This window comes from Ooceraea biroi, chromosome 3 (assembly GCF_003672135.1).
Source record: "Ooceraea biroi isolate clonal line C1 chromosome 3, Obir_v5.4, whole genome shotgun sequence".
NCBI lineage: Eukaryota > Metazoa > Arthropoda > Insecta > Hymenoptera > Formicidae > Ooceraea > Ooceraea biroi.
The window spans coordinates 14,510,526-14,527,899 of NC_039508.1; the positions used below are offsets into that span (position 1 = coordinate 14,510,526).

General features: G+C 43.0%; 1 protein-coding gene and 1 long non-coding RNA gene across 2 annotated transcripts in view; both read right to left on the reverse strand.

The window, feature by feature from the left end:
* Positions 1-17,374, reverse strand: part of LOC105277145 — a 35,001-nt gene that overhangs the window by 17,085 nt on the left and 542 nt on the right. The window lies entirely within an intron of this gene.
* Positions 9,212-17,366, reverse strand: LOC109610830. The gene is made up of 2 exons (XR_002193118.2): positions 11,666-17,366; positions 9,212-11,230 (listed from the first exon to the last, which is right to left on the reverse strand). It is a non-coding gene; the product is annotated as an uncharacterized LOC109610830 (long non-coding RNA).

Below are 17,374 nucleotides of genomic sequence, written 5' to 3' on the forward strand. Positions count from 1 at the left end.
GACTGCTTTGTCAGAGGTAGCACTCCATTAACCCACTGCCTCGGGCCAATTCTGACAATGAATCGCGATTACCCTCCAAGTCCAATCAGATATGCATCAGATAAACATTGGAGATGTTGGACACTCCAGGTCTAGGTGCTGGATAAATACTCGAATGAATGACAGGCGGCTACCAGGGATAACTATGGGCAACTTGCTGCTGGCAATACGCGTACCAAATTTGACAGAATCATCAGCATCCGGGAGGAAAGAGGAAAGGGGGAAATTACGGTGCAGCCACGGGATCGTTTCTCCGTCGAAAGGATACCGCCGGCGCCGTGGCGTGGTTTCCTTTTCCCGCATCGGAAAACTTTCTCGAGATGCAACGAGCGAGCAAGCGAGCGAACGAGCGAGTGAGTGAGCTCGATCGTTCGTGCATGTACGTGATGCATATAACGCATTCGCAGAAAATCTATATATAGCGGCGCCGCGCTAATACGCGCCCGGGTAAGCTGCGAGCGGGTCGGGAGCCGAGTTCGTAAATAATTGCGGGCGTAAAATCCGGTTCGCAGCGGCATTGCGCGAATATACGCGTTATTATCGGTGGTCAATCGGAAACTGGCCGGATAGGAGCTTTCATAAGCGCGCGCGTGAACACTCACGCACGCACGCGTGCAGATATGCACGCGCGTACGCACGCACGACGCACGTACGTACGCATGAGACACTCGTCCTGCAGGCAGGTATGCCGGCCGGATCGCGTGTCCTGGATACGTCGATGACCAGGCTACTCCAGAAACTGGTCGCGATTCAACGGAAAAAGATCTGCGATTTTCGGCCGACCGTGCGTGCAAGAACGCGGTGCAAGTAACAATTTCCTCGGTATCCTCGGCATGGACACTCTTTTTTCAAAATTTTTCAAAATTTCGTCTGAAGTTTTCATTTAAACTTTTATATTTTATACGAATTGAATATAATGGGATCAATTAGAAAACTCAGCAAAAGCGAATCACAAAGAGTACTAAGCTAGTAAAACATAAGACAGTATCAAGGTCGATGATATCATGGTTCGATTTATGTTGGAGAGAAGAAGGTATCAGGTTTCCGTAAATACACTCGAATGCTCATTATGACATATCTAACGGCGGATATCTAACGGAGCAGTTGTACTGTACAAATACTCCCATCGCGTTTGCGTGGCCGTCTTAACAAACGCTGTACAAAGCGATTGAGATACACAAGGCCCTTTGATTCGAATGTCTTCATTTCGCGGCAAGAAACGCACGATTTATATTCGTCAAGTAACATAATCCTGCGTCAATTAGGTTTCCCAAGTCACTGTTGACTTCCTATCCCGTGGAAGATTAATGGAGAAGATGCATCGTGTATATTCCTTTGAATTAGATAGCCAAGAATGTTGGATATAAACTACCTCTCAGTAATAAAATAGCAATAGAAGCGCATTGGTTCGAACGAGGATGCTGGTTCTCTTTTAGATATAGAAAGAGTCTATCACTCGCAATCCTCCTGGGAGCGGTTTGGACATTATAAATCTATCATTAGACCTTGCGTATTGGGAGCACTCGAGAGAAGACACTCACACCGAGTCGCGCTAAAAATATACGGCAAATAAATCTTGATCATGCATTCGAAACGGGGCCCTTCCTCGCCGTACGTCGGCCCCTATGCACGGTGACCTCGCCGCAATTTGATCGTCAATTAACCCTTGTACTATCAAGAGGGGTCTGCCCGGACCCCATGGTGAGGTTTCATTCAGTAACGTTTTTCAGTATCTCGAGTGTCCGCGCGTCAACTTTTTTTACCTTACCCAAATAGGATCAAGGCAAGTTTAGTGAGCCTGACTTGCAAACGCAGCCAAATACCACAGATAACAATATAACAATACAAATTAGAGATAAACGAATCAAAATCAAAACATGAAATACAAATTTTAAAGACACGTATGTTCATGCAAAACGTGTGGCATTCTATGAATGCAACTCGCTCAATTAAATGTAATGCATTAAAGAGATTCTGACGTTAGATATAACGGAGAGTCTCCTCTCTTCGAAAAAAAGGAAAACCAGAGTATCATCGCGTAACACGACATGCATCGTGTGTCCGAAGAAAGAAAAGTGCACGCGGAATAATGCGTGCGGTAGGAGATGGCGCCAATCCGTATCCTCCCGCACCGCTCCTCGTCGCTTCAACGGCGCGCGACCAACGGAGTAGTTGGAATAACCGGACTCTTATCCTTACGGGCCCTTTCTCTTTATCTTTATCGATATCAAATACCGATGAGGAAACAGTCTACTTTTCGAGAAAGTCAACAAAAATCACACACACATATATGTATCTGTACACGGTCCACCGTGAATCTCTTTCCAAATCTTCTCATGCCATTTTTAAAATTATATCAGCTGATATAATTGATTTGATGAAAAAATGAGCATCTCAAGAAATATTCAAGATGTTGAAATGAAGGAGAGTCAGTTGTCTCATTAGTAGACTAATTTACGTTTTGAGCAATGTCATAGAGACATAGAAACTTGAATCATCTTAAATATCTTAATAATTCAACTTAATAATTTCAAATTCAAACAGACTCGCGTGTGTGGCGCACAGTGGGTATCCAATTTCTTTTTCAAATTACAGTCGTACACGATTCTCAATCAGATTTCAATTCTGACGAAAGAAACAGGTCGTACTATGTTTAAAAGCGTGGAAAAGAATTTTGTTCCCGATGCTTCGTGTGCCATCGATGCGAGTAGCTACGTGCCTGTTCTCGGATGTATTAGTATCCCCCAAGTATACCTCATGCCGCAGAAAGAGGAAGAGAGACGGAGAGAGTGAAGGAACAGCTCAGGCAATGCATCGAGAGGAACGGCGAGGGACAGAGAAAGAAAGTCGACTGTGTCGGATGTCTGCTCGTCGGATCGTTTTTCTCCGAGGAGCGACATGGACGCGCATGGCGCCTCTGCATGGGATCGGCCGACCGGATCGTCGCATCGCGCCGGGTGTTGCTGCATCGACGGAAAAAAAGAGAAGAAAACAGATCACCGGGAAAAATGCCGTCGTGCGCGAATCGAAGCGAGCTTGAAAACGTCCTGTTCGAACGCCAAAAAGCCGCGCACAGGTTGTCCGAGCCGAGTGGAGAAACAGGGGTGAAGACAAAACTTTCATCTGATACCGTTCAACTTTAGCATAAATTCAACAGACTGAAAATTTCAGATGATCGGTAATTCGGTGGTGTAATAAGGATATAATTGACATTGCGATATTTATAACTATATTTTAATTAATTAATCAGAACCGGTTAGGCTCTTTGCCCTCCAGCTGCCTTATTAAGAGAAAAGAAATGCCTTGTCGATTGGAAGTAATCGTTCTTTTACGAAGAGAACCGAAAGAACTGCGACGAGCATACTCAAGGTAAAACAAAAAGAATGGAGTCGATCATTACTTTCTTCTTCGTGAGAAAAATTCCGCCTGAATGTATTTAATACCGGTTCGAGTTTATGCTTAAAAATGAGCGGAATCAGCGACATTGCACGTACGTATGCTGCTGGTTTCCAAAAAAGGATTCAAAGGTAAGTCGTGACCATCGCCCGTTAACCCACAATTTTGAAAGCCGGTCACCTCTTTTCGTTCAATCGTGCGACGCGCGCGATGAAATGGAAGGATAACTACGAAAATACCTCTTTAGATACAAATTTCGATACAAAAATGGAACATTCTCTTAATGTTACATCATGCAATATGCCGATAAAGTTCCCGCTGATCGCTTGCATTAAAATCCCTTATTCCTTCTCTCATGATACGACGATAAAAAATCAATTGGCAGGTTCGCGCTCTTTTAATACCGAGGATTTGATATGACGGAACTGATCGCCGTGCGGCATGTTATGAGTCTCGCGAACGGGAAATACAAACCAGCTGATCGGATCACCGAGGAAATCAGCTTAAAAGCAGTTTTCAACTTCTGAGTAATTCGATCGGCCCATTACGTCGGGGTCCACGTCCCCTTTAACACTCTCTCCGTAATCTTTCCCCGCAAAAGAGGAGCGATGAAAGTGATTTCTCGCACCCGGATCGCGCCGCGAATAACGATTGCCTCCTAAACTCTTTTTTCTCGAATAGGTGTGTGCACGTTTTCACTATGCGATCGATCTGCCACGCGTGATCGCGAGTGCAATCGGGCTAAATTGGACCCCAGCCAAACTTACACGCCTTTGCACGTCAACTACAGTGAATTATAGCGAACATGGTTAAACGATGGGTAGAAATTATATTTCTCTCCACTCGATCGAAAGATTATTACGGTCGCACTCGAGACATTTGATTACCGGTATTTGCGTGGCGGAAGGATGGACACTCGGTGCTTTGAAGTAAACTCTTGCGATGTCAATTAATGGAGTTAATGTTGAAATCGCCGCTTCATTGTATGGACCGGTCATACAGCAAAAGAATCTCAAGCGCGGCTCTCATTTCGCACAAGTTTGCTTTATCTTACTTATACGATCCAATAATGATAATGCTGACGTTAGTAGCCTGAGCTACGAACGGTTTCAGACAATCATCAGCTCTGTGTGAACGAACACTCTTGCGAGGTGATGGAGGTTATTAACGGGGACAATGCTGGCGTTATCGCAATAAATTTACAAGTAACCTCGGGAGTCGCGATTACGATCGGCCCGTCGTGGCATGATTGAAGACAGTAAAACCGATTGGCGACAGTCGGGATTTCTCGAAAACTGGGTTGGGCGAGGGTCTGCGCAATTCAATTGTTACACGACACATTGACGAACTCAATTAAGAAGCCAGCTTACGCGGCAATTACCACGTTATAATAGCCACACGCGCAAAATTACTTGCCGATGCTTTCTAATTACGAAAATCATTTTAGATCGGCATGCGCCAGGGAACGTTGCAACATTTCACCGCGTATTAATCGCAAATTGACTCACCCAGAACCAACACCGGATTGCTTGCGAGCGTTTATACCATTTTTGCGCTATTAGATATTGAACTGCATGAAAAAGTCAGCTATAAATAGATGACTATTCGTTTAATACCGCGTATTTGGTTTTATCGCTCGAGCGAAATAGTTCCAACTGGTTTGCCAGAAGCAAAAAGATCATCCTTTTGGTCACTTTCTCAGATAGCTATTAACAGAAAAGGTTGCACTCGTTATCGCAAATTTATATAAATTTAGAGTGCCCTCGATATGAAACGATTTTTATTGCATCTCGGTAAACACATAGATATGACCGTCGTCATTGCTCGCTTTATAACGGATAAAATTGGATTGGAAAGCTATTTATATGCACCTACACACCAGTTATATCTCACTCTACTTCTTAATGAATTTTTTGGCAAGCATATAATTATATATTTGTAACCACACAGTTTCCTCGGGTTCAGAGAAAAAGCCGGTATAAACATAGCATTTACATTAGTTAATCTTACATAACTTAATCACGAAATGATTTGCCCTTATGTTTCATATGGGCTATATATACGTATATCAAATTAACGTAAATTTAGATCTTACAAGATGACAATTTCAGGAAGGAACGTTTAATTCCGCAAGTTGGAAACTTGTCTAGGATCAATCAAAGGTAATTGAAGAAACATAAATATGACGTCGCAACATTTTCTACTAATAAAAGTAGTAGTGTGTGTGAAGCTGGCGTATCATTTCGCGGAAAATCATTAATTATTGAGAGTTCTGGCTCCCTTTTTAATAGTTCTAGAGTTCCTGATAGGTTAAACACATAGTTCGGACCATTAAAGCGAAAAAATCGCATAGTGCAAAGTGAGACGCCAACTTCACGCAGCGTCTCACTTTGTCCTGCGACAGTTTCCGCCATAATTCCGGCTAGATTTTAAAAGATCTACAGTTCTACATAAGTTCTAGAGAGAGTTCTAGCGAAAAAAATTTTTTTTATCTTTTTATAATTATTAAAGCTAAAAAATGTTTAAGGGAATGACGACTGGTTAATTTCAGAGAGTTCTGTGCTTTATGAAATATTTCTCGTGTAGTTCTGAACATATTTAACCATTTTCCAAAGAGTTCTGAATGCAAACATTAACAATTATTTAATAAAAAATTTTATCGTCCGAGAAAGACGTATCTACGGAGATATATGTGAGACGCTGGTCGATTTTCGAGAGTTCTGTGCTTTATGAAATATTTTTCGTGTAGTTCTGAACGTATTTAAGCGTATTCCAAAGAGTTCTGACCGCAAACATTAACAATTATTTAATAAAAAATTTTTATCGTCCGAGAAAGACGTATCTAAGGAGATATATGTGAGACGCTGGTCGATTTTCGAGAGTTCTGCTTATTCTAAAACAGTTCTCGTATAGTTCCGGACATGTACAATGCCTTTCCAAAGAGTTCTGACAGGAACAACGATTAGACAATTTTTAAAAAAATTATTTCACCTGAAGAGTGGACGTTTTCGACTTTACCAGTGAGACGCTGGCCGAAATGCCGGAGTTCTGGCTTTCCTAAAATACTTTTATAGTTCCGCACGTACTTATGATTTTTCTACAGAGTGCTATGTATGAGAGGTGCATAGAACTCATTAGGAAATTCATAAGTACGTGCGGAACTATACGAAAAGTATTTTAGGAAAGCCAGAACTCTGACATTTCGGCCAGCGTCTCACTGGTAAAGTCGAAAACGTTCACTCTTTGGGTGAAATAATTTTTTAAAAAATTTTCTAATCGTTGTTCCTGTCAGAACTCTTTGGAAAGGCATTGTACATGTCACGAACTATACGAGAACTGTTTTAGAATAAGCAGAACTCTCGAAAATCAACCAGCGTCTCACTGGTAAAGTCGGAAACGTCCACTCTTTGGGCGAAATAATTTTTTAACAAAAATTTTCTACTCGTTGTTCCTATCAGAACTCTTTGGAAAGGCATTGCACATGTCCGGAACTATACGAGAACTGTTTTAGAATAAGCAGAACTCTCGAAAATCGACCAGCGCCTCACCCATATCTCCGTATATCCGTCTTTCTCGGACAATAAAAATTTTTTATTAACTAATGAATAATGTTTGCAGTCAGAACTCTTTGGAATACGCTTAAATACGTTCAGAACTACACGAGAAATATTTCATAAAGCACAGAACTCTCTGAAATTAACCAGTCGTCATTCCCTTAAACATTTTTTAGCTTTAATAATTATAAAAAGATGAAAAAAAAATTTTTTTCGCTAGAACTCTCTCTAGAACTTATGTAGAACTGTAGATCTTTTAAAATCTAGCCGGAATTATGGCGGAAACTGTCGCAGGACAAAGTGAGACGCTGCGTGAAGTTGGCGTCTCACTTTGCACTATGCGATTTTTTCGCTTTAATGGTCCGAACTATGTGTTTAACCTATCAGGAACTCTAGAACTATTAAAAAGGGAGCCAGAACTCTCAATAATTAATGATTTTCCGCGAAATGATACGCCAGCTTCACACACACAAAGTAGCATTTCACTAAATAAACGAACGTAATTTTAAAATTATAGATTAATAACTTTTTATTACAATTAACATATTTTAAGATGTAAGATTTAAGATTGTACAATTATATGATATCTTGAAACCGATATAGTATGTCAATTTAAAATACATGTCACCCTACAAATTTTCAACTGATTGATTAAGAATTAGGAACAATATTTCAGCAATATTTCTCTAGTAAAATAGCTATATTTATAATGTTATTGTTGCACTTTCGACGGCACTTTCCAGTTTCCGCGATCGAATTTCTATACGTGCGTGTACGCGTACACGTTTGGTATCTTTACGCGAGCCTTTAATTTCACACGCGGTTTCAAAGTCCACACGCGATGGAAAGACAGACACCGTATCTCGGTGTGGTGTGGCCGCCAGTTTTCATGGTGCTATAACGTAGCATATGGGGCGGGCATGTCGAACATTCTCTTCGTCTTACGTATGTACGTACCCGGGAAACAATGACTGCCAATTGCCGCAATTAGAGCATCGAGTTTACCGTACGAATCAGCCACGCAGCTGTTCGAACGCGTGCGAGAGCCGGCAATTTTCGACGAGCTGCAATTAATCGCGTCACGACACCCCGCGAAAGTCTGCATCGTGAAAACCCTTCAGCTAGTGTTAAAAAGAAAGTACGCGCTTATGTATATCACACCGAACTTTCGATAGATAAAACATTTGCTTAACGTTGCAGCACTTGTAAACAGCAATTATGAAGATTTCCTTGTTAGTAATGCTTATTATAAAGAGATTATAATTTTCAAATAGCTAGTTGTAATTATTGAACATATCATTTTTCTCTGGTGACAATTTTGGTGATTATTACAATATGTAATTCTTTTATTCGAAGCATCTTGAAGGCAGACATTACATTACGGATATCTAATCCTCCGGATATATGTGTGGGGTACTTTAATTGAAATAAATATTTTTTTCGCTTGACTAAGCCTACTCCACGTGATGTTTTATATCTGTAAGGCTCGTAGATGACGAAATCCATTCATTGGGCGTACACTGGTCCCAGAATAAATCCAGTAACACATGTGAGGTATCAAATTCAACGAGCCATTGATATTGCGTCTGACACCTCATACTACGTACAATTATTATCTTATCTTGCAAGGATGTATCGTGATAACACGAACTCGTTTACAACTGTTGAAGTGTATCGGATTTAGCGTTGCACCTTTTCGGATTTTATCTTCGGATTAATTGCATTGATTTTTCGAACATCTTCAATTCGCTATAAAATTAAACTATTAGATATATAATTAAATACTTGCAAAATATATATAATAAAGACACAAATTTACGATTAATTGCAGAAAAGCAAAATATATTATCTTGCATGATAATAAAACACGATCAATTTTTCCCGTTATGCGTTTTCTTTCCTTATCTCTTTGAAATATATGTACACGATTCTTGTCCTCGGACAAGAAATAGATCGCGTCGTACTGAAATATTAGCTAATCCAACACGTTTATGGCAGTGAAACAGTCTATTCACAAAGGACATTCCATTCCGTCTTACGTTGTCTCACGTTATCTTTGTACCGTATACTACTGATGGCTGCAATTGTCAGAACGGAAATTGTCTCACTGCTCTAATTATCGATTTTATAACATTTCTAATCTTTTTTTCAAGGACGGTAACAATATGCATAATAGAAAATTTAATTCTATTGAAACATTATTTTGTAAAAATTTATGTAACTTTTGAATTTACGCCAAAGTATTTATGTAGTATTAATTTACTAATGTATTTTTAATTAGCTGATGCTAAAAACTATTAATTCTTTAAATGACAAGCATTTGGCAGACGGAATACGAAGGCAATTCAAAATCACAGATTATATTCATGAATTAATTTAAGAAAATAATATCTGCCTTAACGTTTTGAATTATACATGAGTAATATCTTCTTTGGCACCATAATCTATAAATATAAATATAAGTACAGATCGAAAATTGATTTAGCATGTTAACGTATTATTGTCCCAAGACTTTGAATTATGTACGAAGTTTTAACTACGCCCCATCGATTAAAGCTCGCAATACGAGCGACCTGAATGCGAGAACGAGATATTCACAGCCGAGGGTTAAAACTGACGGTACCAAGAATCGTGTAATATATGATGACACGCGTAACAAGACTATCATCGGCAAAGACGGTTTTTGCGCGACACGCTATGAATATTGAGCAAGGACTCGCGCGTCCGTAATAATAAAGGGGCGTCTGTGCACGATATTATATAGCGGAAGAGCGGTATGCACGTCGCATTGAGATAGACCTCGAGATATCGCCCACATCTCCGAAACCATCCGATGATCGTACTTTATTAATGAAACCTGATTTGCATAATACTTTTGCAGCGATGATTCCGATCGCTAATCAATAATCTGCACCTGGCATCATAAGGAGCGACGACTGATCGAACAAAGACGACTTGGAAGAAGTGCTAAAGCAGAATCAAAGACGAGTTGAATTTCTATTCCACGATGAACGGAGCGAAAGGTTGTAATGACTAACTACATATTATAACAATGTTTCATTAAAACTTGTAAATTATTTCTGCACATATAATAATAATGATAAATCTAATAAATGAATTTTCAACAGAAAAGTGCTAATTAACGAGACTGCGTTAATCGTCGAAGATTGTGATATAATTTTGGCTGACTTTTGTTGCTGAGAAGAGAATTTCTGCCTTTCTTCCTTTTGAAAGACATTCGCGTTCATTTTTCCTGAGATCGCGAAGTCCCGAATAGAGTCTTCTAATGCAAGTTCCACGCTTTAGAATACTTTATCTATGTGCCACACGGTGCGGTCTGGTTTCGCGGCGGCACTTTTCCGTGCAGTCGGCTACGAGGAGCAGAACCGGTCTGGAACGAGTCCGGAGCAACGACGACGGGTCGATGCGACGCCACGCGCGACGAGCGTCGGCGTCGCTGTCAGGTTTACTGACTCGGGCGATACAGTAATTTAGGCGATTACAAAACGCCATGGCGATAGCAGCATTTGCCATAATATTGCTGGATAATCCGTAATTCTGTCAAGTCAATTTAAACATTCAACCCATTGACGTTTTCGACACTTTAGAAAGTCTTCTATCTCAGCAAATGGATCGCAAATCGTATTTTTAAAAGTGCTCGGGCGACATTCTCCTCAAGATACGTACCACGATCATTTTGGTGCACACTCTGGCAAGCCCGGTCGCTGTTATTACACCTACGACGCTATGCCGCGCGACGTAATAAGAGCGTAACCGTGTGAGCGCGTTCGTGGCCTCCACAAGCTTTTCCCTCCTCTTTTTTCCTTTCTTTCGCTCGTGATCGTGACACATGGGCGTCGCGCGATTTTCCAAAGTGGCTAATTATTCGGTAGGCCAAACCGATTAATTTATTATATAATTATATACAATTGCAAGGAACAAAATTGCGAAAATTGATATATCACGTTGTCAAAAGAGTTTTGTGTACTGTTTCTTCAGATTCGACTCCTGAGTACTGAGGCGGTTGGTGATACTTTCGCAAAACAGAGAGCGAACGGAAATTAATTGGCACCTATAATATGCATGACGTTCGTTAGGTAATGCCTTGGCCAAACAGGTTCGGTTCGCGTGATGTCCTTCTTTTCAACTTTGTTTACTGTTACGCCACTGTATCCACGCGACGTATTTCGCCTCCCACGTACCCTACGCCCACCCGAGAAGAAATACCTGTACAGGGTGGTCTGAAAGAAGGAAACCGCACCATTATGATCGATAAAGATGAGATAAACAGCGTTTCTATCTATTAAAAATTTGACAAATATGAGAACTTTTTGCTATTTTTTCACGATTTCTAATGTTAAATAATTTTAACTTGTCAAAGACTCTACCAAAAGACAATTTGCATGAGCAAGTAAAAGATTGTGTTTGACATGTCTGTAATTTGTATGTTCTATTAAAATTATGTTATTTAATTTTACTTAAAATAATTACCAGTTTTTAAAACTTTGGTTATTAGTATCTGTATTGCAAGGAAAATGGTTTTCAGAACACCCCGTACATTATACTTGGAAACTGCCCCCTAAGAAAAATAGCTACATAGAGATAGTTGATTGAGAAAGATTCCTTTTTAAAACTCGAATTCAAAACTCGAAGTAAAAAATGATTCTATCACTCACGATCTTATTGACGAATTAAGACGTCTATTCTGGAATCACTGCTCTACTTTGACCAAGCTCAACCAATTGATACTTGGACTACCTGTATCCATAGCAACTTGGAATATCGAGTTATCCAGATATAGTCGATCTAACACAAAGAAATAAATGCCAAATTATTTTAGACAATTCGGAGAACGTATCCATGTCGAGCTTCGTCGTGGTCAGCGGTACGAAACGCGCGAGAAATGGAGACACGGCGGTACGGCGTGCGAGTCGCAAATTGATTTCAGGCTGTCTGGTCGCCGGCTTTTGGCACGGTGCTTTGTGCAAGGCGACACCTTCCCAGAAATATAATCTCGTCGGCACACGTGCGACGTTAGGGAACAGCCGTTCCGCTACCTTTACCTGAGCGCGCACACGTGGCCATCCCCTGCACCGTAAAACGCGTTTCTCTTTCATGCGAAAGAGCTCGCCCATGATTTTTCCGACCGTAGCACGTCCCGCCGCCGTGTGTCCAAAACGATTGTCACGTTTCTCGACAACCTGGAAACATCAAGCGCGACGCACCTTTGATGCTCGTTAAAAGCGTCTGCGTGACCAGCCACGATTAAATTAATCAGTTAGGGGCATTCGCTGACAGGCCAATTATACGTGTGCTGGTCGGAGAACGTACTTGCGATTCCCGCAATACGATGCGACCGCCGACAGGTAACCACCAGCCACGGGCGACTTTAAATCACAACTATCTCAGGTATAATTGTGTGCCCGTATGTCGCAATGCACGGCTTCCCCGGTTTTATCTCACCTGTTCGCGTTCTGACGTTCGATACGGGTTGCCCCGGAATTAACTCGGGGATTCGTGAGCGTAAATCGCGCGCTGCTTTGTAGTTACGCAAATAATACATCAGGAATATTAATTGCGCCGCGTTACTCTAGAGTGCGGAATCGTTTTATGGATTTTAATCGTTTTATGAATATATAAGAAACTTCACAACATATTAATCGGCCATAAATTTTATATAACGATTTCACATTGGTACGTTTGCAATGCTTTAAAATAATCCTTTTTTCGGAAATCAGTATCATAAAATGGAGATTTAAGTTGTTTTATTGTCTTCCGTTAGTTTCTAGAAATGCATTTCCATAAAGGAAATTTACCGAGCGGATAACGTCTGGAACGTGCACAGCGAGCCTTTAAAGCCGCTCAGTTTTCGCACGTTTTATCAGCGGTTAAAGTGTCGCTGCTCGCAGTTTCGCAATCTTCACAAGCTACGCGTGACATTCCTCAAAATACACTAATGACCGAACGTAAACAACAGGTATTTACTGCAACGGTTATGTTACGACACATCGATTGTCCAGTTGCGATATTTCGTAACTTACACGTTGCAATTATTTAAAAAGACGGAAACCGTTTAGAGCCATCTAAATCGCATCCCGCACACGTTTCCTCGTGGGGCTTCAGATCAAAGAGAGACAAATCGCCCGTCCTCCGCGATGCATGAGATCCGCGGCGGTCAAAGCGTTAGAACTAAATATCCTGAAGCTAGATAAGTGCTCATGAATAACGAGATTAGAAACGAAGGGAAAAAGATGAGCGGACCAACAGGCGAGCATCGGTGGGTCAAGGGTCGGGTGTCGGGCCGGTTTATCCGTCAGATCTCGCAGCGCGATTCCGGATTCAACTGTTGCGGGCCGCGACGCGCCGCGCCGCGCCGGTGCGGCGGATAAGAGCCGAATAAAAAGGCGACCGCGTATTCCCGATCCGGCGACGTACGGATCGTCCCCCGCGTGCTATCTCTCTCGTTCGTGGATCGGACTCGCGCGCATAGTATACCCGGTACGGACGATAAAACCGGATCCCCGCCAACCGCGAGGGGGTTCAGTCGCTGGGATGCCTAATGTCGCTACTCGTTACGATTCCCTTATACGTAGCGGAGCGTCGCGCGCGAATCGAGATAAAGGTTCGTTCACACTCCGCATCGTGGCCGGTTCCGAGCCCGGCTCCGGCTACGTGTTCTCCAGCTTCCTCGATCTCGCGATCTCGTCGATCTCCTTAACGAGGAAGACGCGCACGACTTGGCCGAGCTGATGGGAAAAATGCCCGGGAATATTCGTCGGCACGGTTCATTTTGATCTCGATTTCTTCCTTAATCGCACTTCGTTCTTCCCGTTTAGCACCGAGCGCTTTCTGCGGAAAAAGAAACGCGTTTGGGAAACGCGGCACCGTTGCAATCGTAACCGGCTCGTATATAATCTCCCGCGCGGATATCGCAGCGAAAATGATTGCGGGTTTATGTCTGCCGGGCATCAGTCGGAACGAGTCGCACAACGAGCGATGATAACTCGCACGGCGAAAATCCTATCGCTTCGCGTGGGCGCGAATGCAATCAAAAGCTGCGGAGATACGAGTTCACGCGAAGAGGAACAAAGCCCATAAACATCCTTTCGTCCCCCTTTCCCCATCATCGTGGTAAACGCGGCGGATGTCGCAAAACGGAGAGAAAAAGGGCCGCACGATCCTGTTTCGATATGTTATCCAGCTCGCGTCATCGTCCAGAAAGAAATCGGAAGAAGCGATAACTCACGTCGTAACAGTCATAACCGATTGCCATTCTGTCCCCAGTGTTCGTCAAAATGAAAACTTTTAAGAAAACCGAATCGAATGGCGACAACTAGTAAAATACATAATTTCTGGATCATCGTTTCGCACCGATTAGCATGGAAGAGATCCAGAATCGTGCATTTTTGTGATGTGTTTTTCGGATGGGAACGCGAATTACATAAATGTGATGTAACAAGCAAAGTGCATTTGCATCTCCTGCACGCTCGGTACACTGATAGCGTCACGTTGCGCACGTAGGGTTGGTTGGTTCGGCCAAGTCTAGGATTAAATGGGAGAAGGCAAGGAGACTCGGTGGATGCATCGTTCCGGTCTCGCGAGCGAACCTGCGCCGCCGCAGGCGATGTGGTTCTCCTTTAAAATTTCTGCACGTGCAAGCGAGGCCGCGGGAAATCAAGTTCAATGGCGTCTCGGATGAAGATCTAAGCACACGCGTACGAACCTCGCGTACGTAAGACGTAAGAGCGTACACGCGTAAGAACCTGCCTCGAAGAAGCCGCGTTACGCGCACGATTCTCGCGGCAGTCGCGTGGTCACATTACACCGATCTTACGAGAACACTTCGTCGCATACAAATTGTCCCGCCACACCGCGATCCTCTCTATTAATTCTAGCGATATCAACGCACTCTCTGCGACTGCAAGCGCAAAGCCGTGCGTGATGTCCACCATACAAGTCGCATTTCCTGTTATTAAGTTCCCTCTCGACTTTCCAGCTACTTTGACGAGAAATATTGGGTATATTCCTGAAACGAAGAGGTATCACACGTACAATCTTAACGATCTCAAGGCCCACGTTCATCCCGTGTATTGTAATTAGTTACTCCTTTACCATAAAATAGGTGCTCAAAGCGATCAAGTTTTCGCGTTTAGCGAATAATTAGCTTTTACTTAGTTTATTAATTTCTGGATGAATCACAAGTGACGAGAGTAATCACGTCAGAATGTAAAACGGTACCGCGTTTGGTACCGCGCTAATGTACCTGATGAAAGGATAATATTACATTAGCGTTTCGATAACTGTTAGTTCGGTGGTTTGAAAAATTTCCAGCGTGCTTTCGTGTTCCCTCGTGAGCGCGGTTGGGTCGCGTTCCCGGTGCAGAGAACTCCGGAGAAGCAAGAAGCACGGTGCACGCCCACGCCTTTACCGAGGCCCACGCTACCAGGACCGTAAGTACCGTGGTGACCGAGATGTCGTGCGCTCCGGAATGCCCGGAGTACAAGACGATATCCGATGCTTATTCCGAACGTCGCCGACCACGGAAATGCCCCGCGACGAGGCATCGGCGCCGCGCGTTCCGATGGCGAGGCTCGCACGTCGAGATCCAGCCGCGGCCTTTTATCGTTTCAGCCTGCACGCAGAACTACGGAGCCGACGCGACGTGAGCGCGCGAGCACGTACATGCTGTCGTGTTGCGATTTCGCTCACGTACTGAAACATTATTTTCTTCGGAGTTCCGGCCCGCGTAACTTTCGGGACTTTGCGAATTTAGAATATTCGTGCTCTTATTTTATGCGTCTTTAAAATTATCACTTTTGCGACGAGGAGCGTTAAAAGATCAGAACTGTGAAGAGTTTTCATGGACTTGATGGAGATGGAGTTGGAGCTTCCGAGAACTCGAGATCGGGAGCTCGAGAGATTTAGAACATTATGGATTTCGTGTAGCCGCGTTTAGAAAGTACGAGTAGACATATTCTAATGTACTTTCCAAGGCACAACGGTATATGAGCAACGTCTGTCTGTTGATACCGTCCGTCCGAGGGCTTGAGCAACTTTTGGACCGTATAAAGATCCAAGCAGGAAATTGGCCGCCTGGATTTTCGTCACGAGGCGACGCAACGTAAAAGGGCAGGAATACACGCACGCTCACACACGTACGGAAGAAAGGAACGTACGCGCGTTCGGTCGTCACTCTAGGCTGCATCCGGCAAAGCGGCGGTTTTTTGCACCACGCCGAGTATTGCATCCTTAAGGCCCGCCACTTGTCTCTTGGAAGTGGTCGTATGGTCGTCGTGCGGAGCGAGGTCTTCGTGTTTGCAACTCGCAGAATTGCATTTCACGGGCAAAGCAGCAACAAGATGAAACGCGCATCCACAGAGAGAGAGAGAGAGAGAGAAAGAGAGAGAGAAGACAAGTCGGATAATTTTCGTGGTTTCAATCTCTTTTTTTCGAAATAAATGCTATATAATAAATTATTATTTTGCGCGCCATGTCGCGCCGCGCGAGTGTTTTGTTATGAAATAAAATTTCGCTGTCGTTTTATCTTTTTCATGGTCGTGTTTCGAGTACACGCTTGGCACTCTCCATCCAAAAAGCAGCAATTTTTCTGAAAAGTGATCCGAAATATACCAAAGATCAAAAACTTTTCGAATCGGATTTAAATTAGCCAGGAATTTTGAGCTATGATGTTAGCGAGTCCGTCGAAGACAATGAACATTATATGATCGTCAATTTTGCGCAAGAAGTTAAATAAAACACCGACGTGTCCCGAAACACCAAGAATGAAATTTAAACAACCACGCGAGAACATCGCGGCTCCAGCTAGCTTCGCCCGCCGATTTATTACAGGCGATTAATCCCGAGTTAGCTTCTCGACCCTGTCCGAGTCTCGCGCGGCACGCATAACAACTCAATTACGCTTTTCTATTAATATCATAAAAAAATTCGTTCTTACCCTAGTTTCACGGAGAGAATTCCCTCAACTTACCAAACGCGAACGTGTGATAACCATCGTTTAAAATACTAAACGAAATGAGAGAAATGTAATAAAACGCGGTTGAGGAAAGAATCTCATGTTTACGTCTGCAACGTGCGGGAGCCTCGCATTTCTTAGCGCTCACAAATGGCTAAACGTGCCGGGAAGAAGATGGCATTATTAGGCGCAATGAATACGCGCGACTAACCCCGAGACGCGCGTCAATTTAGATCGTTTTGACAGCGCGTCCGCACTTTGTTCTGCACGAAATCGGCGTCACGCCACAAATCGGTGTACCGAGTAGGCATAGGAAACGTACGCACGCAACGTGAGAACAAGGGAACGCACACAGAAATTAGTGGCGTCTCGAGACGGTAACGGAATTAGCAGACAGAAATAATTTCTTACT